This window comes from Culex pipiens, chromosome 1, assembly GCF_016801865.2.
Source record: "Culex pipiens pallens isolate TS chromosome 1, TS_CPP_V2, whole genome shotgun sequence".
In the NCBI taxonomy this organism is placed as follows: Eukaryota; Metazoa; Arthropoda; class Insecta; order Diptera; family Culicidae; genus Culex; species Culex pipiens.
This window is the reverse complement of record NC_068937.1, coordinates 45,431,804-45,455,434: the sequence shown is the minus strand read 5'-3', so window position 1 is coordinate 45,455,434 and position 23,631 is coordinate 45,431,804. Positions and strand designations below refer to the sequence as shown.

The window sequence follows — 23,631 nt, the reverse complement described above, 5'->3', positions numbered from 1 at the left end:
ATTTTCTTCGACATCGATGGGTTCGAGAGCGATCAGTTCTGCTTTCAATATTTGCAAGAGGATATTTTACGACCATCGAACAGGGTTTTTTGCCACTTTTTGTCAAAAGCAACCTAAAGCATTTTTTGATACTATTTTCATAAAATTTTCCAAAATAACTTGAAAATTTTAATGAAACTGTATGTGCAACCATTTTGTTTTCTATGGAAAATTGAATTTGAAAAACGGGGAAACTTGTTTTTAAGCTTAACTATTTTTCTCATAACGTCACTTGTGTGCTATCTTGTGACACGTCCTATTTTTTACAGCAGACGTGTCACAAGATAGCACACAAGCGACGATTGGCAATATATACCACTTTGCTGAGGACATAAAAACAATCAGAAAATTCGTCGTACAATTTTGAATATGGCCAGCTTGTATGGTCAGCTTCCTAATTTTTATGGAGACTTGTATGGATTCAAAATGTCTTCGTTTGTGATAGAAAAAAAACACATACACTTTGATTCAAAAAGAAAACTAAAACTAAAAAAACTGGTAAATTCATTTAAAAAATTATAATGAAAATCAAGCATTTTTCCCTTTCATGGTCTAAAGAAACCATCATCAGGGGTGACATTGGGTCTGAGCGATGAGATTGGGTTAAACAAATTTCTGCATTTTTGTATGCTCAATTTTATCTCCCAGACCCAATGACGATATTACGACTTTGATAGCCGGGGTTGACTTAGTATGGGTAATTCTATACCAACTCACACGAAATCGGGAAATGTTGCCCCGACCCCTCTTCGATTTGCGTGAAACTTTGTCCTACTTTATAGAACATTCTTACACTCTAAAAAAGAACCCTGCAATGTCAGAAAAAACACGAAGTTTTAAAATGAAAAATGTTGTTCAAAATGAAAAAAAATCCCTTTTGGGTCAAATTAAAAAAAAAATCCCTTTTGCATTAAATTTTCCTTAAAATGACATGTTCCAAAAAAATTTACAATCGAGTAACGGAAAATGGCAGAGTTTTTAAAAATTCTTCAGTGTTTTTTTCGATGAAAAATACGTTTTTTATGAATTTTGAGTACGCCATCAAATCGGGCGTACAGTTTTACATAAAAGTCCCTTTGACACCAAGTTTCTATCTCATCACCGTTTTAGGCTGCAAATTATTGAAAAACACCTCTTTTTCACATGTTCTAAAATGGAAGGGGTCGTACCGCCCCTCCGTCACGAGATATCAAAAAACGGACCTCGGATAAGGGACCAAAGTTACCCCTTACGGCAAAGTTTCACGCAAATTGAAGAGGGGTCGGGGCAACTTTTCCCGAATTCGTGTGAGTTGGTAGAGAATTACCTAAGTACAAATGAAACAGAATTCAAAATTATCTTCAGATTTATTGACATTTTTAGTAGAATAAGTTTTATAGTCAATTTGATAATTTTTAAATTCATGTCACAAAATCGGTTTTGGTAACTAAAAAAATGATATTTTTATTAAAAAATCATTTTAATTTTTTATAATTTTTTCATTTATTTAACCTAAAATTTATATACATTTTATACAATGTTATTGAACTAAGTTAAGGGGTACATACATGTAAAAAATCACAAAATTTCATATTTCAGAAAATTTATTGAATGAACGTTTCATGATTAAACTGAGTAAGAGACGATTTAAGCCCAAAATTTTGCCATGCGCAAAGCAGACTGTAAAACTTTCAGAGCGCTTTTCTCAAAACACCGAGTTGATTTACGGGTGCCACGAAATCTCGAGATGGGATGTACCAAATTGGCTAAAATTTGTAAAATTGTAAAAATTGTATTGTTTTTTTTTTTCATGTGAAATTTTTAAAGTAACCTCAACATTGGTAATTTTGACATAACAAATTCAATATGCACACTCTCAGGCCAAAATGCATTAAAAATAGAGTCACTTTCAAAGTCACACCAGATTTTAAAATGACTATTTCTAAGGAAAATGTTTTTAAGCACTTTTGAAAACAACTTTTTTCTAAAAACATACATAGCAATTGAAAAATCTATTGAAATCCTATAAAAGTCACACCGGTTTACAGTAAATAATAAATAAATCAATCATTTCATCGATGACAAATTTGTGCTCTAATTTTTCTTATAGGGAAATGGATTCTAATTTTGGAATTTTAAATAACTTCTTCGTTCGAGCTTTTAAATTTTAAAAAACTAAATAAACCTTTCGGAAGGCGCATGTTTTGGCGTTTCTTACAAGTGCCTTTACAAAGGGTGTACAAAGTACACATACGCGACTGCCAGTGGTTTATATCTATTCTAAATTCGAAAAAATCGCCATTTTGATCTGATTTGGTGAGCAGTGTGGTGTTGACGTCGTTAAGATAAAAACGTTACTTAATCCACCCTTAGGTGGTTGGTGCCTTCCTCTCATTTATATAGTAATTTAGTCTGATTATTTGAAAAACTGCACTTTGCACTTTTTGTCAAGTCTGCAGATTTCTATCAGAGCCTGTATAAGCCAAATTTGCCCTTACAAAATATTACCATTCGAATTTTCCTTATCTGTCAGACAATAACAGCAGAATCCACCTCCTTCACTTCCATACCAGCCATGCCAGATATACAGATAAATCTGTATTATACAGATTTTTTGATCCCAAAAATCACAAAAATCTGTAAATACAGATTTTATTTAAAATGATTTAATTTGAAAATTTCAATAATTTAGTCATTGAATTATGCTTTAATATGATTCAAATGCTTAAATCTGTTGTAAAAAGTCTAAAAAAAATCTTCTATTGCTTCGAATTTGACGTGATACAGATAAAATACAGATTTATTTTTAAGAAAATACAGATTTCCCATAAAATAATCTGGCAACGTTGTTCCATACTGTTACTAAAAATTGCAGTTGCTTACGTTCGTTTACGATTACCAAAAAAAGTGATGGTTGCTTTGATGCCTCTCACTTCACGGTACAGAAAAAAACAGCCGTGATGGATTTTTCGAAAAAATATCGTAGTTGTGCCGGTGATGATTCTTGCGAAGACTCTGCTTACTAAATAAGGTAGGTGTTGACACTTTTTAAAAATGTGGACAGAAATAAAAATTTCGAGTGCTTAATTACAGCCAAAAACATTTTCTCCCCTTTTCCGAACGGACAAAAAGAGCTTTGGATCAGGTTCGTGATTGGGTACACGGAGTACTCGGCGGAACGGACGGAGACTGGTGGTTGATGGGGACGAACGCGGATTCCTTGCTATAGACCAAGGTTGAAAATGCCGCAAAAGTTTGCGACAATCTGTTGGTGCAGTCGGCGGATTTTGCAATGGAAATGACATCTCGGTACTGGCACCGGTCAACCGACGAAACTAACCTGCACGTGGTCGTTAAGCCTGGTGGCAAGATGGAGTCAGGGCTCAAACACGAAGATGAACCAACGAAACACGCAATATTTGAATTGATCGGCTGGGATCTCGCCAAGGTCTCCCAAGATAAATGCATCAAGCTGAGGGACACTCCGCTAATCAACACCTCGGTGACGCAGATTGATTCAAACAATCAAGAGATTGCAAGTGCGAATCAAGCGCGAGTGTTTCTAAGTTAGCTATCGGTTCCCTGCGTGGCCCAAATAGAAGTGCTTTAATAATGACAAAGTGCAAATAAAAATGGTATATTTCAGCATAAATCTTGTGTTTTATAATCATTTCAATAAATCCATGTGGTATACCAGACAAATACACTTATATTCAAAACACGAATCAAAAACTGGTTCCGAAAAACCGAAAAAAAAACATTTCCAACCAGTTCCGGCCGAAAGCCGATGAGACTCCGGTCGTTACACAACTACGGGAAACATTCCGGCCCGTTCCGGCGAAAATGCTGGGTAAAAGCGTAAAAAACAACACTCAAAACAGGCGCACCAGAGAAACGAACCGCACTCGACTGCAACGGCTTTTTAATTTCTTAGAGATCCGGCCTCCAAATAGTATATAAATAACAATTAGGTGCTAATAACTTTTGATAGGGTTATCAGATATTTGATGTTGTATGCTAATTTGAAAGGTCTTTCAATTATCTAACTAACGACAGGTCGCATGATGGACCCGGACATCAGTTTTACTGAAATATCTGAGATCCTACCTCCAAAAAGTGTATAAATAACTTTTGATAGGGTTGTCAGATCCTTCATGTTTTAGGCTCATTTGAAAGGTCTTTCGATTATCTAACTAACGACGGGTCGCATGATGGACCCGGACATTATTTTTACTAAAATATCTGAGATCCGGCCTCCAAAAAGTGTATAAATAACACTTAAGTGCTAATAACTTTTGAAAGAGTTGTCAGATCCTCGATGTATTAGGCTCATTTGAAAGGTCTTTCGATTGTCTAACTAACAACAGGTTGCATGATGTACCCACACCCGGACATCATTTTTACTGAAATATCTGAGATCCGGCCTCCAAAAAGTGTATAAATAACACTTAAGTGCCAATAACTTTTGATAGGGTTGTCAGATCCTTGATGTTTTAGGCTCATTTGAAAGGTCTTTCGATTATCTAACTAACGATGGGTCGCATGATGGACCCGGACTTATTTTCATTGAAATATCTGAGATCCGGCCTCCAAAAAGTGTATAAATAACACTTAAGTGCTAATAACTTTTGATAGGGTGGTCAGATCTTCAATGTTTTGGGCTCATTGGGAAGGTCTTTTTAATACCTTTCTGAAAATGTATAACATGATAGGGTTTCTTGCAAAAACCACCCTTTTTACAATCTTCCGGACATACGCCAAAATTGTTTTTTTAGCATAACTTTTGAAGTACTTAACTAAACTTGCTGATTTTAAATAGAGACCTATGGGACCCCAAGACGGGTCGAATGAGACTAATACGGTCAAAATCCGTTCATCCAGTCCGGAGATAATCGAGTGACAATTTTTTTGTCCACCCACCTACACACATCCACACAGACATTTGCTCAGAACATGATTCTGAGTCGATAGGTATACGTGAAGGTGGGTCTACGAGATCGAATTAAGAAGTTCATTTTTCGAGTGATTTTATAGCCTTTCCTCAGTAAGGTGAGGAAGGCAAAAAACAACAGTCAGTTTTTTAAATTCATTTTAAAAATCTCGAACAACTATCTTATTAAAATACAACTTACTCAGATAGAAACTAATTGAAAGCACACAACCAGAAGCACTTTCCAGAACGAAAAACTTTCAAAAAGCATCTGCTGTGATACAAGCGAGAGCTTTTTGCACAGATTGTTCGATACAGTATTTTAAGAAACAATGCAGTTCTGTGTTAAAAAGTTTTCAATTTTCCCCGATTGCACTCGAACAAATTAAACGCTACAATAGTTTGGAGCAATTCAACAGTTTGTTGGATTGATTTTTTCGCCCCAACTGTTCCGGACGCGGATTTTGTTTTCACTTCATCTTACCTCAAATTTAATAGTACAAAATTCACTGATCACTTCACTTTTTGTCACCAAGCAAATTGACCATGCATTTAGCTTCATTAGAGACAATACCCGGCCACCGAAGGTCCGACCTCCTCCCGCAACGTCCTCGTTCAAGTTGGTATCAAATTTCTGCGGCTCTAATCTGGCCTCCTAATGGTCCGCGTCCATTAGTGTGGCACGACTAATGAAGGTCATATTCGGCGGTGTCATCCGTCCGAAAAGCGACAATTTTGCACTGCAATAATGCCACTCAAAGCGAGTGGAAACGGCGGGCCCGGTGACGGAACGATGATGTCCATCTTGGGGGAACGTCTGGCTTTATGGCCACATTTTGTCACCTCCGGGGACAGCAGGTTGGATGGTTATTTCAGGATGTTGGATTTTATTGGAGGATTGGAAGGACCTTTGTAGTGGTCAAGATTGTTGGGCAATTAGGGTTGATTACGTATCTGTCCAATGATATATGACATTTACCGCAAGGCAACATGGAATTGCACAAATAATCCAATAAAAAGAACCACTCAAAATTACAAGCTATTAAAGTCGATTCCAATTCGACCTTCCCACCGCGTCGACTTATCGCGATGCAAATATACAACAAGTACGTCAAAATGTCATGTCGGCGATTTCCAATCACCCGCCGCACATCACGTTTAACAACCTCCCAAAACGGCTTCCTCAGAAGTCCTTCTCTGCTAGTACCTACAGGCCTCAGGGCTTCTCGGCAAGGGGTTCAGTTCATCCGTGGGTCCGTGAGTTGACCCAGGTGTCAAGTGACATCCAACGACCGATCTGCCACACTTTACGGAGAAAGAGAGAGAGGGGGCATGACAGCCTTTTCATGTGTCGTTATGTGTTTTTATGCGTGTTATGACAGTACACCTTCATCACCTCACTGGAGTGTCGTGTCACTATTGGAATAGTCTGGCGGACTCAAAACAAATCAGCCAACACTGTAAACTGTTACGAACAAAATATCTTAATCAGTCCACCAGTCTATCACAAACTATGACGATACTCTTCCATTTAACTCTGAAAGAGTGCTGAAGAGTCATAATTTTACGGCACCACCGGTTTGAGGCCGTCGCAACGTCCTTTCACCGGATCGTCGACAATGGCGGCTGAATACACACTTTTTGACCCTCTCAACTTGACACCGTGATCCACCGTACCGGTGGCTAACCTGTTGGAGGCCAATTTTAGTTTTTTTTTTTTAATTTTCCTAAATTCAAGAGGTTTAAATTTTAAAGTTTTCTGATTCAGATTTTTCGGTCCGTTTTTTAAGAGGGATAATATAAACTGAAAACTTAAAAATATATGCAACGGCCTCAGTTAAAAATTGTAGGTACTCAAAAAAGTTCTAAAAAACCATATTTTTTTGAAAAGTTTGGAATAGATCTTCAATACATTAGAACTTAAATTGCAAATACTCAAGTACAAACTAGAGTATTTAAAAAAATGGTTGCAAATATTTATTTCTCTTCACAATCGGGCCGAAAATCTGAAGGCAATTTTTTTTTAGAAAACCTTAAAATTGTACCTCCTAAATTTAGGGAAATAAAAAAAAACTGAAATTGTCAGTAGAGTGTAAAGTGACATTAATAAACTTTTTTGAATCTCCCAATCAAAAAATTAAAATTTTGCAAAGATTTTCATTCCATAAGAATTTTGAATATGGTCAAATTTATAAAAAAATAAACTAAAGTTTTCCTAATTCGAATGGTTCGTTTTTGTTAACCATAGTCAAAACTATTAAAATTGTAGGAATTTGGAAAATTTTAGTTTTTTTTTTTTTGAAAAATTTAAGCATGTTACAAAACTTTAATCAAATGAAAATCTTTGCAAAAATTTAAATTTTTAATGCTCATAACGCGAAGAATTAAATTTTAATTATTTTCAATACAATAAATTATTTGTAAAAGTTGTTGTATTTTACTATATTTACATCGCAGTTTGATACCCACATTGCAAATAAGACAAATTAGAGTGCTTAAAAATGATATTTTGTTAAAGTTTATGAGTCCTTGCTATTTTTCAATAAGGCCATTGATAATTTTATTTCAAGTTCCCCCTTCCCCTGTCCAAAGTACCTTGAAAAAGAAGGGGGCAAAAGAAATGATTGCAAAAAAAAATTAACATTGAAAAAACTTGTTGAATCGGTTTAACTTTGCATTGCAAAAAAGGTTTTTTCTGCATTTCTAATCGAATAGTCTAAGAGCTCTTTAAAGGGGTTACATACATGTAAATCGACAAAAAAAAGTCAGAGGTTGGTGTGAGCACACACTTAATTTTAGTTAAAATCTGTATTCAGAGCATAAAAATATACTTTTTCATTTATTATCAAAACAAATTTAAAGACATTTGGATGTATCATTGCCGAGGTATAGCTATTTGAAGTCAGCAGTGGGTGCCACGATATCTCAACACTGCCTTCACTAAATCGGCTCAAAATTTTGGTGAAGACTCGTTAAACCGTTCCTGTGTGCATGACGAAGGCCGATTTTCAAAAAAACTTATTTTAAAAAAAGATAAAAATATTGTTGTGTTTTTCATACAAAAAATTGTCAGTTTTTGATTTTTGTATTTTTTTAAAAGGCAAATTTCAAAATCGGGCTTCGTCATGCACACGGGATATGTCTTGGGAGTTTTCACTCCGAATTTCAGCCAATTTGGTCCATCCCATCTCGAGATATCGTGTCACCCCTAAATCAACCTGGTGTTTCGAGAAAAACGCTCAGGAAGTTTGACAGTCCGCTTTGTGCATGGCAAAATGTTGAGCTTAAAATCGTCTTTAACTCAGTTTAATCATGTAATATCTTCATGAAACTATCAGGAGTGATTGAAAATCATGTTTTTAGTGAATTCAAATTTTTTTCTGTAATATGAAATTTTGTGATTTTCTACATGTGTGTATCCCCTTAAGCATATTACAAATTTTGAATTTTTGGACACAGATTTGAAAAAGAAAGAAACTTAGGGAAAATGAAAAATGAAAATGTATGAATTCATTTTATTCAGCAAATTTCAACAAAGTCACATAAAACAAATATGTAAACATCCAACCTAAAAAAATAAAAAATAATAGATATAATGGCATTAAATCTAAAAAAATAATTCCTTTTTATGAGCAGGATTTAAGCTTACCTCAGTGAGGAAAGCGACAATAGTTACTGTTACTGTTACAACACAAGGGCAGGGTTGTTAAAATATCAAAATATCAACTCTCAGCAACTACAATTATCCCGCCTGAATATTCATGCCTCAAATACAACTGCTCTGCTCTCCTTATTGAAACTCTCAGCACCGAAGAAAGCCGAACACGTTTTCGTGTTTACAAACTCGCGATTGACATTTTCCTTTTCTCTCTCATTCCCGCTTCCACGATCATCCTACCGTAACCACAAAAACCGCCACAAATCCGATTTTGCAAACGCAGTTTAACGGGACGTCATGCGTGGTCGGCTCCTAATCGCTATCTCGCGTTCTCTCATTGCAGTTTTCGGAGAGATTGAGAGACTCAGCGGTGAGAGCGCATAGTCGAGGGAAGGGGAGGAGTGATAGAGGGAGAATGACATCGCTGGGAATCACGAGACACAAGAAGAGATCTCACAAGCTATAGTGACGACCGCTATACTCTCGGATGTTTTTGGTTCAGAGATAATCAATTGATAGCTTTTCTATCACTCATTTGCAACACTGCACAAGGGTAATGATTTCAAACCTTGAGATTTTCAATGTTGCAGCTAAACAACTTTTCGATAGAAATCAAGAGTTTTAAAATAATATTTAAAACCTGCAAACTATTAATTAAACAGTAAAAACAATCATGATAATATTACATCTGGGAATGGGCACATCATTAATGTCAGAAAAAAGTGCAAATTGTTCCATAAATGTGTAAATTTATCAGTGTTTTGTCACTTTTTTCAGTATAAATTAGATGCTTGAGTTAAGCCTAAATTAGTGATATTATTGCTCACAACGATAAAGTTTTTTTTCTGAGTACAATGACCCTTTGTATCACCGCAAAGGATTTAAAATGGATTTTAAATTCAATTTTTAAAAATTAGCTTCACAGCCCTTCTTGACAGAAAGTATCCTACTTGACAGCTCGTTCCAAGGGGACCATAGTCGATCCATCGTATCAAATCGTTGTCAGATTATTTTGTTTGCATTAGAATGAAAAAAGTGATCAAAAATGTGGTGATTTGCGTAATATAACAACTTGCAAATTCACATAATTTTCAACTGTTTGAGAAATGCTGTTAAGCTTAATCAAACTGTTCTTAAAATAATATTTTTGAAATTTAATAAAAATTCAAGCTGTCTTTGATTTCTCTCTTCTTCATCACCATGAACAAAATCATTCCAAACATGGTAAAGCAAACTAAAAAGTCCGGTGCGGACAAGGAGTCCATGCCAAACCGAACGTGTGTTGACACTTGTCCCAAAACGCCTCGGGGATAACCCCTGCTGCCGGGACTAACCTCCGAAATGTCTTGCCGGGTTTGTTTTTACTTGGTTGGGGCACCAGTTAAATTAGCCTCATCATAATATCACCAGCTAACCCATGGCTCATCAAGTTGGTTTATTTTCTCTATTTTCTTGCAATCATTTTTTTTATTTAAGAAGATCTGATATTTTTTGGCAATAACAATTTTTTTTTTCAAATAGCTGTAAACTAAGGGTTACCCAAAACGGTTCGGCCTTGGCTTATCAGATGCTAGTCCCAAAACTTACATAACGCCGCCCCTCCCACCCCGCTCCAGGGTGGGTTTGCTGAGGAAATGAGAGCCAAATTTGAAACGACACTCTGTGATATTTTTTTTCGCACTTTTGGACAAGCCATGTGATTAAATCCCCATTAGGAGCCGGAAGTTTGTAAATTTACTTTTATGGGGGGGCCGACTTTATTAGTGTAGTATATCGCCATCAGCTCCACGCTGCTCTTTGGGCCCAGTTTGGGGTTGGGCTTCTGTTTTTTTCTTCTTTTTTTCGATGGGGCGAGGGGTGTGATATCGTTAACAGTGAGATGATAATGTTGTTTGATGTAGTTTGGTACAAAGAAGCTAGTTTGAAGTGGTTTTAGCAGAGACTTGGTTTTGTTCATATGAGTGACTTTAACTCACATTCGAAAATTGCTACAATGAAATAAGTAATTACAATTTTGAGCATTCATGTTACACGACAGGCTGTTCATTTACAGCTTTTTATCAGGTAATGGAAGTAACCTAAGGAAGCATGTAGCAGATTCGCAACTTCATAAAGCGGATAACCTTACGTTTGCGAAACTTTTAAATCCCAATGGTCAAGTACGACTGGCCGGCAATGCTGACCTAAGCACTGTCCTCACATTGCATTGGTTATCGGAGGGTTCATGGTCCAGGAAGTATTGCCAATTATAGCCGAAATGCACATCTGATGTTTCCATATAGGTTTACAAGCAGTGCTGAATTAGGGTAAGTTTGCACAATTTTGGTTTATGACAATTTAAAACACAAAAAAATACTTTTTCAATTTTCTTTTAAAATTCAAAAGCAAAAGATAGTTTTCAGCACATCCCAAACAGAACAGCGCTCGTCCGAAAGAATAATGGCCTCGAGCCGAGAGAATGGTGGCACCATTTACGGACACAGAGAACACAGCTCGAGATTGCCGAGAGAACTATTCCCTCGAGGTTCATTTGCAAAAAAAGTTCATCCGTCAAAGCAAAAAACAAAAAGTGTCGACTACGGGAATCGAACCAGGGACCTTTGACATACTAACCCAGTGCCTTAACTGCCTCGTCCACCACAGCTTGGTTACCTATGAGTGGTCAGAAGTCGATGTATGACACTTGTTGGAGATTTAATGTTTCAATTTACAAATGATATTTCGATTTTGGAACTGAGCCCTTAATAAATTATGAGAGAACGATTCACTCGATTCTAAATTTTGGGTGCAGAACTGAGGAGACTCCGACTGCTACTCAAGCTTCTGACTCTAGCTTATGGATGATAAGCAATGTTGACGACTCCGACTCAATATCGTCTACGACTCAGACCGAGGCGCCGACTCAACAGCCCTGTTAATCTCAAGTAACTCCTAAATAAGCCCAACACAAAGCCCCAAACCCTTCGTCGTCGATAGTGCATACCATCGTTTCGACTCCAGCCTCAATTTGGAACCATGTGCAATGCACGTTAGTGAGAGGCTCCGAAAGAGTGCTTAAAATTTATGAGAGATGATACTTGGCGCGCGCGCGAACGTTCGTGAATGGAATTCCGGCATTTCGATGAGATTTTTCGTTTTTTTTTTTTTTCGAGGAAGGTGCACTTCCTGGAACCATGCTATGGCGATCTCGCATGCCGTACCATTTCGACACACGCTGCACAAGTGCAGATTGCACAAGCAGATGCTCGTTAGGGGTTGGAGTGTGTGTGCAAACATGAGGGTTGATTTTTGGCAAACTATGAAAAACAATGAAAATATACATTTTTATACCAAAAATCTAAAAAATAGAAAGATTTCTGAAAATATTGGAAATTACTAGATTTTTAATCAAATGAAAAACAATAACATTTTTAACAGTGAACCACAACCTACTAGTTGAATCGAAAGTGCACCTAATGGTGGGTAATTTGATTTCAATATCCGCCAGTAGAAGCACTGATGCATCAGGTGTCTGGCAGCCAGGAATAGTTATTCCGTTTCTGGATTGTAGCGTTGGATTGCTATCAAGCTGTGTTTTCTCATAATTGAATATGATGCTTTTAAAGAGCGCAGAGAATGTTCAACAATCATTTGAGCATTTCAAGCAATTGTTTAAAACGTACTAGGTGCTTTATTTCAATCTGTTTACAAATCGCTGAAACATGGCAAAACTCTCTGATTTTTTTTTAAGAGAATCCAGTTTGAAAACTTAGCATTTGAGTTAATGTATATTTGTTGTTAATTTCAAAAATATTTCACAGTTACAGAACAGGCTCGATTAACCATAATCGCGTTTGGAATATAAATGTAATAACGTCAGTAACTGACTCAAGTGCAAGGTATGTAGATTAGTAAGGTTGTCAAAATAGTTAGTTAGCACGAAACTCAGACTTTATATGGAGATTTTCAGAAAAGTGAAAATTTGACCATTTTCCGGGCAAATTTCACCGGATTTTTTTGTTAAGCATGCCAAACTGAACCGAAAAACGCGTTTAGTTGAATTTATTTGAAAAAAATATTTTTGTTTCAAAAGATTTCGGTTTAATTTGGCATGCTTAACAACCCTAAAAAAAATCCGGTGAAATTTGCCCGGAAAATGGTCAAATTTTCACTTTTCTGAAAATCTCCATATAAAATCCGGGTTTCGTGCTAACTATTTTGACACCTGGACATCCCTTACCTTACTGATCTACATACCTTGACTCAAGTGTTGATTTTAAAACTACACAGAAAAAAGGTGAATTTTGGAAAATTGAAAATTTTGTTGGTTGAATATTACATCTTTATTGAGTAATATTTACTACAAAATGAGTAAAACTGTGAACCTCATAACAATTCATTAGAAACTGACGAAAATTTAAGAAATATACCCCCGGATTTTCAGCTTTTGTAGTGCTAGATCTCCCCTTTCAAATGTAACATAGCGCATAGTTTGGCCTGCGCGTTTTTCGAGATTCTGCATCTTTTTTACCTTAAATGGCTGTAACTTTTGGCCGCTAAGTCATAATTGATTTTTTAAGCAAAAAAAAAGTTTTTTGAACCGTAAAAGCGCCCGACATCTCTTTTCTCTAAGATCAACCCTGAATTGCTATAATAAAAAAAAAAACTGTATTTTTTAAGGTTTGCTCAAATGCTTTCTCTAAATTTGGTCGTAGAAAGCGCAGATTGCAAGATAAAATTGTAGTGTCTTCAACAAAGTGGCTTGGATTGGAAAACCCAACAACTTTGAAGAAGACAAAAAAAATCCCTAGTATATTCCTGAAAAGCTTTTGATTTTTTTGAAATTTTTCGATATGATTTTGGGGACCAAAAAGGCTAGAGTTTAGGATGATGCAAAAACTGGTACCGGAGTTAGGTTATTTTGCACATGAGCAATTCTCTGAGATTTCGGTCATTCGATTTTTTTTTGTATTTTTTAATCCAGCTGAAACTTTTTTGGTGCCTTCGGTATGCCCAAAGAAGCCATTTTGCATCATTAGTTTGTCCATTTAATTTTCCATACAAATTTGGAGGAGCGGCCGTGGCTGACTGGTTACGGTGTTCGCTTTGTAAGCGAATGGTTCTGGGTTCGATTCCCATCTGCTCCCAACGAGAAAGTTAAGAACATATAAATTTGAAATGATGAATATGCATGAAAAATCTAAGTCGCTCGAGGCGGGGTTCGATCCTCCGTCCTTTGGATTGGTAAGCAGAAATGCTAACCACTAGGCCACGAAGACTTGGTGAACGTAGACTGGAATTAGGAATACTGTTACAGAGAGCGAGTTGTGGCGCTATAACCACGGCAAATAGAGTCGAGGGCACTCGTGGAAATACAATGTCCCATCCCAGAGGGTCCCGGAGTACCAAACCTTCTTAGCATGGTGCACCCAAAATTCAGAATCGAGATAATCGTTCTCTCAAAATTTATTGAGGGCTCAGTGCCAAAATCGATAGAATAATGGTACCAACTCACACTGTTGGGACTTTTTCGGGTTCTTTTGAGCAGCACACCGTTGATTGATGTGGAATCGCTAAAAGCTAAATTTATTCAAATTAATAGTAATTCTAGGTTTAAGGTTAGTTTTGCGTACATTGGTCACCCTATCCGTGTATGTCCTCCAACAGGTAGGCAATGTCGTGCTTGTGCGAAATCTAGTCAGTCCGCAGCTCTAGTTTAAGGTTTTAACAAATTTAGATTAAGATTTAATAAAAATAAACTCTCGTACTCACTTTCTGGACACCTTCGTTTGACCAGAAAAACTTTCTTCAGCAGCCCTTACAAAGTCCCAGTGGTGAGCTCTAATTAATATTTAGGATCGTTATTAGGAATTCAAATTTAAATAACTGCGTGACTTACTGTTAAGCTACCGTAAGTAAAGCAAAAAGAACGATTTACTCGCGTGAATTTTCAATATTCAAAGAAATCACAACGTCCTCCCACTTTCTCCTTTACGATCACTTCAATTTCAACAAATCATCCAACTTGACGTATCTGTACATCAGCTGCGAGGACGACGTGAGCTGATGCTGATTCAAGACTCGGTGGGTTGCTTCTTGCATCGCCGAGAAGTATTTTCTGCAGACTCAGCGCGCGCCGCTCCGTAACACACACCATCATAACAAATGAGTTCATTCGTTAGTTGAATCAATAAATCTCCAACAAGTGTCATACATCGACTTCTGACTTCTCCTTGGTCACCAAGCTGTGGTGGCCGAGGCAGCTAAGTCATTGGATTGGTTTGTCAAAGGTCTCTGGTTCGATTCCCGTTGTCGACACTTTTGGTTTTTTGTTTGACGGATGAACTTTTTTTGCAAATGAACCTCGAGAGAATAGTTCTATCGCCCATCTCAAGCTGTGTTCTCTGCGTCCGTGAATGGTACCACTATTCTCTCGACTCGAGACCATCATTCTCTCGGACTAGCGCTGCCAGTTTTGGGTGTGCTCCCAACGAATACAACCAAAATCTCGGAGCGTATGGTGGTGTGTCCCCACGCTTCTTCCTCCCCTGTCGATTCAGAATTGTGTTGTTGTTCGAACACTCAGTGCTCAAACTCAACCCAATTACGAGTCATCTCTGCGATACTGCTTTACGCAGTAGGCCTGGCCGCTTTAACGCTTGTGATGTTTCAATGCATTCCGATGCAATGGCGCACTACAAATGTTAATAAATGACAAGAAGAGTGCTAGGCGTCATCTAACCTAAGGCACTCTCCAGGATCCCTTCGAAAGATTGGCTGCGCTAGGGTCTGATTAGATTAGATTAGATTAATTTTCCATACAAATTTGGCAGCTGTCCATACAAAAATGATATGTGAAAATTCAAAAATCTGTAACTTTTGAAGGAATTTTTTGATCGATTTGGTGTCTTCGGCAAAGTTGTAGGTATGGATATGGACTACACTGAAAAAAAATGATACACGGTAAAAAATTTTTGGTGATTTTTAATTTAACTTTTTGTCACTAAAACTTGATTTGCAAAAAAACATTATTTTTATTTATTTTTTATTTTTTTTAATATTTTAGAAGACATAAAATGCCAACTTTTCAGAAATTTCCAGAATGAGCAAAAAATCTTTGACCGAGTTATGATTTTTTGAATAAATACAGATTTTTCAAAAAATCGAAATATTGGTCGCAAAAGTTTTTCAACTTCATTTTTCGATGTAAAATCGAATTTGCAATCAAAAAGTACTTCAGTGAATTTTTGATAAAGTGCACCGTTTTCAAGTTATAACCATTTTTAGGTAACTTTTTTGAAAATAGTCGCAGTTTTTCATTTTTTAAAAATAGTGCCCATGTTTACCCACCTTTGAAAAAAATATGTTTGAAAAGCTGAGCTTTGTTTATACGACCTATAGTTGCTGAGATATTGCCATGCAAAGGTTAAAAAACAGGAAAATTGATGTTTTCTAAGTCTCACCCAAACAACCCACCATTTTCTAATGTCGATATCTCAGCAACTATAGATCCGATTACAATGATAAAACATGAAACATTCGTGAAATTTTCCGATCTTTTCGAAAAAAATATTTTCAAAAATTTAAAATCAAGAATAACATTTCAAACGGGCCAAACATTCAATATTACGCCCATTTGAAATGTTAGTCTTGGTTTAAAATTTTTGAAAATATTTTTTTCGAAAAGATTGGAAAATTTAACGAATGTTTCATGTTTTAACATTGTAAATCGGATCTAAAGTTGCTGAGATATCGACATTCGAAAATGGTGGGTTGTTTGGGTGAGACTTAGAAAACATCAATTTTCCTGTTTTTTAACCTTTGCATGGCAATATCTCAGCAACTATGGGTCGTATCAACAAAGTTCAATAAAGCAAAATCTAGAGAATTTTCTCAGCTTTTCAATCATATTTTTTTCAAAGGTGGGCAAACATGGGCAATATTTTAAAAAAATGAAAAACTGCGACTATTTTCAAAAAAGGTTACCTAAAAATGGTTCTAACATGAAAACGGTGCACTTTATCAAAAATTCACTAAAGTACTTTTTGATTGCAAATTCGATTTTACATATTTCGATTTTTTGAACAAATCTGTATTGATTCAAAAAATCATAACTCGGTCAAAGATTTTTTGCCCATTCGGGAAATTTCTGAAAAGTTTGCATTTTATGTCTTCTAAAACATATCAAAAAATAAAAAAAATTAAAAATAGTGTTTTTTTGCAAATCAAGTTTTAGTGACAAAAAGTTTAATTAAAAATCACCAAATTTTTTTTACCGTGTATCATTTTTTTTTCAGTGTAGTCCATATCCATACCTACAACTTTGCCGAAGACACCAAATCGATCAAAAAATTCCTTCAAAAGATACAGATTTTTTAATTTTCACATATCATTTTTGTATGGACAGCTGTCAAATTTGTATGGAAAATTATATGGACAAACTAATGATGCAAAATGGCTTCTTTGGGCATACCGAAGGCACCAAAAAAGTTTCAGCCGGATTAAAAAATACAAAAATTAAAATTAAAGAAAAAAGACCGATTCCGTAGAGAACTGCTCACATGCAAAATGAAACTGAAAAAAACTCATTGTGAAAAAAAAGAAGCTATGCTTTATCTCTGCAGATCAATCAACAATGGCATTCGGAGGGGTGCATTTTTTCATAATTGCAAAAAACTGAACATTTTTCGAAAAATGTCACCCGCTAATGCCTATAACTTGAAAACGGTGCACCTTCAATAAAATGTGTGAAGTCGTCGTCCCCCCTCCCCCCTGTCACGCACTTTTCCTATACCTTTAACATGGTCTGTCACAAACCTCAGACCCCCCCCCTCCCCCTATTCATGGACGTAATTTTTGAACGAACCCATTTCACTGTTCATGTTTCAAATGAAACATTCAAACACGGTGGGTAAGAAGGGGATTATTATGCAACTTGCATGCACCTCGGAAATTCTTCCTGGAGGTTGTTGGGGGGACTATTCCGAGTAAGAAAAATCGATTCACAAAATATTCTGTCGGCGAAAACTGAATCTATCTCGATTTGAAGTTAAATAACATAATATATCACCTAAAACCTCAAAAATCACCTAAACGTCCAAAATCTCGGTCTAACTCTGGACGAAGATGCAACAAAGATGTAAATTTTCATCAAGTTAGTAATTTTTAGTTTCCAAAATATATTTCTTACTTAGTACACCTTAAATCGATCCATTACTTGAGTCTCAGCGTCATCAGAAGGTGAATTAAGTATTTTAAATTTGCTCTGGTAAATAAACTGTCATGTCTGAATTAAAAAACTAATGTGAAAGCGACATTCTTGTTTAATAAAGTATTAATTATATTTTTTTGGGATAGGGAATGCATGGAGAAAGTTTGATCCAAATCAAGAATACAAAATGAAAAATCTCGAAAAATAATTAGAAATTCTGAAGAAATACTAATCTACCATATAAATCTTATTCTAGAACCACAATACACTCATAAACACCCTCCTCATCCCTAAATGTGTCACGTAAAATTTGAATGCACACTTCACCTCATAGGCAGGGATAAGCTTTCTTTATGTAATTTCATCAAAATAATAATTATTTCACTGTTTAGCAAAGTTATACCATAAACTATTCATCAAAACGCACAATATTAAAAAAAAAATATTTCATGAACTTTAACTCACTTCTCACTGTAGGGCAAACTTTTCAAATGACAGCTCTTCAAAGTCGGACAAACAACTTCAAGCGTAGCACAATCTTGCTGGCTGACTGCACCAGAAGATAACGATTGGCAAATCGGATCGTTTTCCACTGTTGCAAGCAGAGTCGCCGTACAAGCAGGTACCTCATATTTACGTCTCCCCAGGGAATCCCCAAGCATGCTTTCAGTGTGCAACATGTGCGAAATTTAACCCTCCCCCCTGGGGGACGACCATTCGCCAATATTTGCTCCGGCTGCAACCGTATATCTTCTTTGGTCTTGGATTGGAGCAGTTGTTGCAGAGCAAACAAATCGGGCTCTGCCAGCAGTAGAATGCCAGCCAAGTTCCTGGAACTGGCACCCCCGCACAGTGAAGCTGATAGGACTTGCACGTATACGTTATTGGATGAGGAGGCCAATTTGTCAGCGTTACAGTGCTACCAGGGCCATCAATTGTGAATCGATGTCGAGTCCTGAAAAGCAGGAGGAGGGTTTTGAACGAAAAGCATTTTCCAGACCATTAAGCATTTTCATTGGTGGACTTCCATGAGAGTAGTTTTGAACTACAAGGCAATTAAAAAATACTTCTGCTTAACTTAACTTCTTTTTTGGAATTGAATTAAATATTTTTTCAAAATTTGAGTTTGATATTAAGGTACGATTCAGACGCGAACTGAAAGTAACATTAGTTTATATAGAAGTCAAACTAATTAAAAAATGCAACGCACCTCCAAGAAGTGAAAGTGAGCCAACCTCAAAGAATTCCAAACATGATTAATGCTCATTCTCACTGAATCATCAGAGGTCGCCGTCATGAGCCGCTAAACCAGACCTCGGCGATGTTGTAACAACCAGGGTATCGTCTTCGAACACTGCGCCACTGATCACTGAGTTATGGTCCGAGATCGATCATGCTGCGTTTTACCGGAGGCCACACTCTTCAAGAACTCGTCCCGAGCTGCAGGGTTTGAGGTTAGGGTTCGGCGACTACCGCGAGCGCCTTAAGGTGCTTGAGTCGTCAAAAAAAGGAAAGGCCTCGGGGTAGGGTTTAAAATAATTACCCCCATCTGAGCAGCCGAACCAATCTCCGGGGATGGACCTGTGGGCAGGCATGGTAAAGACTCGGTTCGTCGTCATGGCGCGAGGGCTTGAGGGAAATTGACCATCGAACATTCTTCTGCTTTTGAGAGAATTTGTTATTTTGAAATACAAAACGAAAATTCATAACGTCTTGCGCTGAGATCTGTAATTTCTCACGAGAGAGAGAGAGAGAGAACAGGGTTCCCTCAGTGAGCGCTCTTCCTCGCGATGCGCGAGGGTTCACCATGTCTGCCCAGAAGAGACCACATCTGAGGTGAGCCAGCAGAAGACGGATTCGTTGCCAAATCCGTACCGAAGAATCATCCCATCGCTATCGGATGGGTTAGTTGGACGGGTTTGGTGTGTGCATAAAACTACTCACGCGATACTGCTAGCTGCACTCATCGCGCGTTACGTAATCGATAAATGAGCATTAATGTTTACCTCGAGCAGAAGTGCATCTCGTGCAGAGGATGCAAAAAGCTTTATGAAGCCATGGAGTTATTGCGCGAATCCATAAAGTTTCTGCTTGCCCAGCAGCAGCAGCAGGAGTCGTTATTGCTTGAATTCTGTCCAGAGTTACAGAAAAGGGCTTACTCTTGATAAGGTACCTTTTTTTTCATTCGTGGAGAGAAGTCAGGGGAAATATTTTTTTTTCGCACCGGAGAACAACTAATCATCCAAGTTTTGCCATTACGAAAGTTTCAGCTGCAGAAGAAGGATAACTGATGACAAAACTGTTTAATTGATTCTGATTAAACATTACTTGCAGGCATTCAAGTTCTAGAAGTCTCCATGCATTTTTCGCAACTGCCTGGTAATTGAAAATCTTGCATCGCAAGAATGTAGTTAATGTTCTAATTTGTTTCTTCAACAATGTTGTTGGAATTGTCTAGGACTTATTCTACAAAAGTTTAGCTAAATAAATAGAATAATTTCTTAAACTCACTTTTTATTACAAAAAAAAAGATTGAATATCGGAAGGTGAGGTGATGGTGTTGACTTGATTTGCAGTTTACTTACATCCAAGGTCTATACAAGCCAGATGACACATGTCGCCATTTTGAATTTTCTTTGTGCTAAAATTTAGTGCTCATTTAGTGCTATTTAGTGCCCTATACCCCACATTTAGTGCCCTTATAGTTTCCATACAAATTGCCATACAAAATTTGAAATACAAGCCAGATGACACATGTCGCCATTTTGAATTTTCTTTGTGCTAAAATTTAGTGCTCATTTAGTGCTATTTAGTGCCCTATACCCCACATTTAGTGCCCTTATAGTTTCCATACAAATTGCCATACAAAATTTGAAATACAAGCCAGATGACACATGTCGCCATTTTGAATTTTCTTTGCGCTAAAATTTAGTGCTCATTTAGTGCTATTTAGTGCCCTATACCCCATATTTAGTGCCCTCATAGTTTCCATACAAATCGCCATACAAAAATTTGAAATACAAGCCAGATGACACATGTCGCCATTTTGAATTTTTTTTTGTGCTAAAATTTAGTGCTCATTTAGTGCTATTTAGTGCCCTATACCCCACATTTAGTGCCCTTATAGTTTCCATACAAATTGCCATACAAAATTTGAAATACAAGCCAGATGACACATGTCGCCATTTTGAATTTTTTTTTGTGCTAAAATTTAGTGCTCATTTAGTGCTATATCCCACATTTAGTGCCCTTATAGTTTCCATACAAATTGCCATACAAAATTTGAAATACAAGCCAGATGACACATGTCGCCATTTTGAATTTTCTTTGCGCTAAAATTTAGTGCTCATTTAGTGCTATTTAGTGCCCTATACCCCATATTTAGAACCCTCATAGTTTCCATACAAATCGCCATACAAAGTTCAAAAGTCTAATTTCAGATGTCGCCATTTTGAATGTTTTTCAGTGCTAAAATTTAGTGCTCATTTGGTGCTATTTAGTGCCCTATACCCCACATTTAGTGCCCTCATAGTTTCCATACAAATCGCCATACAAAGTTCAAAAGTCAAATTTCAGATGTCGCCATTTTGAATGTTTTTCAGTGCTAAAATTTAGTGCTCATTTAGTGCTATTTAGTGCCCTATACCCCACATTTAGTGCCCTCATAGTTTCCATACAAATCGCCATACAAAGTTCAAAAGTCAAATTTCAGATGTCGCCATTTTGAATGTTTTTCAGTGCTAAAATTTAGTGCTCATTTAGTGCTATTTAGTGCCCTATATCCCACATTTAGTGCCCTCATACTTTCCATACAAATCGCCATACAAAGTTCAAAAGTCAAATTTCAGATGTCGCCATTTTGAATGTTTTTTCGTGCTTAAATTTAGTGCTCATTTAGTGCTATTTAGTGCCCTATATCCCACATTTAGTGCCCTCATAGTTTCCATACAAATCGCCATACAAAGTTCAAAAGTCAAATTTCAGATGTCGCCATTTTGAATGTTTTTGTGCTTAAATTTAGTGCTCATTTAGTGCTATTTAGTGCCCTATATCCCACATTTAGTGCCTTAATAGTTTCCATACAAATCGCCATACAAAGTTCAAAAGTCAAATTTCAGATGTCGCCATTTTGAATGTTTTTGTGCTTAAATTTAGTGCTCATTTAGTGCTATTTAGTGCCCTATATCCCACATTTAGTGCCCTCATAGTTTCCATACAAATCGCCATACAAAGTTCAAAAGTCAAATTTCAGATGTCGCCATTTTGAATGTTTTTCAGTGCTAAAATTTAGTGCTCATTTAGTGCTATTTAGTGCCCTATACCCCACATTTAGTGCCCTCATAGTTTCCATACAAATCGCCATACAAAGTTCAAAAGTCAAATTTCAGATGTCGCCATTTTGAATGTTTTTCAGTGCTAAAATTTAGTGCTCATTTAGTGCTATTTAGTGCCCTATACCCCACATTTAGTGCCCTCATAGTTTCCATACAAATCGCCATACAAAGTTCAAAAGTCAAATTTCAGATGTCGCCATTTTGAATGTTTTTCAGTGCTAAAATTTAGTGCTCATTTAGTGCTATTTAGTGCCCTATACCCCACATTTAGTGCCCTCATAGTTTCCATACAAATCGCCATACAAAGTTCAAAAGTCAAATTTCAGATGTCGCCATTTTGAATGTTTTTCAGTGCTAAAATTTAGTGCTCATTTAGTGCTATTTAGTGCCCTATATCCCACATTTAGTGCCCTCATAGTTTCCATACAAATCGCCATACAAAGTTCAAAAGTCAAATTTCAGATGTCGCCATTTTGAATGTTTTTTGTGCTTAAATTTAGTGCTCATTTAGTGCTATTTAGTGCCCTATATCCCACATTTAGTGCCCTCATAGTTTCCATACAAATCGCCATACAAAGTTCAAAAGTCAAATTTCAGATGTCGCCATTTTGAATGTTTTTGTGCTTAAATTTAGTGCTCATTTAGTGCTATTTAGTGCCCTATATCCCACATTTAGTGCCTTAATAGTTTCCATACAAATCGCCATACAAAGTTCAAAAGTCAAATTTCAGATGTCGCCATTTTGAATGTTTTTCAGTGTAAAAATTTAGTGCTCATTTAGTGCTATTTAGTGCCCTATACCCCACATTTAGTGCCCTCATAGTTTCCCTACAAATCGCCATACAAAGTTCAAAAGTCTAATTTCAGATGTCGCAATTTTGAATGTTTTTCAGTGCTAAAATTTAGTGCTCATTTAGTTCTATTAAGTGCCTTATACCCCACATTTAGTGCCCTCACAGTTTCCATACAAATCGCCATACAAAGTTCAAAAGTCAAATTTCAGATGTCGCCATTTTGAATGTTTTTTCGTGCTAAAATTTAGTGCTCATTTAGTGCTATTTAGTGCCCTATACCCCACATTTAGTGCCCTCATAGTTTCCATACAAATCGCCATACAAAGTTCAAAAGTCAAATTTCAGATGTCGCAATTTTGAATGTTTTTTCGTGCTAAAATTTAGTGCTCATTTAGTGCTATTTAGTGCCCTATACCAATAATTTAGTGCCCTCATAGTTTCCCTACAAATCACCATACAAAGTTCAAAAGTCTAATTTCAGATGTCGCAATTTTGAATGTTTTTCAGTGCTAAAATTTAGTGCTCATTTAGTTCTATTAAGTGCCTTATACCCCACATTTAGTGCCCTCACAGTTTCCATACAAATCGCCATACAAAGTTCAAAAGTCAAATTTCAGATGTCGCCATTTTGAATGTTTTTGTGCTTAAATTTAGTGCTCATTTAGTGCTATTTAGTGCCCTATATCCCACATTTAGTGCCTTAATAG

At 36.7% G+C, this 23,631-nt stretch overlaps 1 protein-coding gene and 2 long non-coding RNA genes across 4 annotated transcripts in view; 1 reads left to right on the top strand and 2 right to left on the bottom strand.

Annotated features, from left to right (window-relative positions):
• Positions 1-23,631, bottom strand: part of LOC120426070 (RYamide receptor-like) — a 347,566-nt gene that overhangs the window by 219,459 nt on the left and 104,476 nt on the right. The window lies entirely within an intron of this gene.
• Positions 2,934-3,606, top strand: LOC120431633 (uncharacterized). Its single transcript, XR_005607930.1, has 2 exons — positions 2,934-3,049; positions 3,112-3,606. It is a non-coding gene; the product is annotated as an uncharacterized LOC120431633 (long non-coding RNA).
• On the bottom strand, positions 13,713-15,391 carry LOC128092398 (uncharacterized). The gene is made up of 3 exons (XR_008211728.1): positions 14,485-15,391; positions 14,358-14,424; positions 13,713-14,296 (listed from the first exon to the last, which is right to left on the bottom strand). It is a non-coding gene; the product is annotated as an uncharacterized LOC128092398 (long non-coding RNA).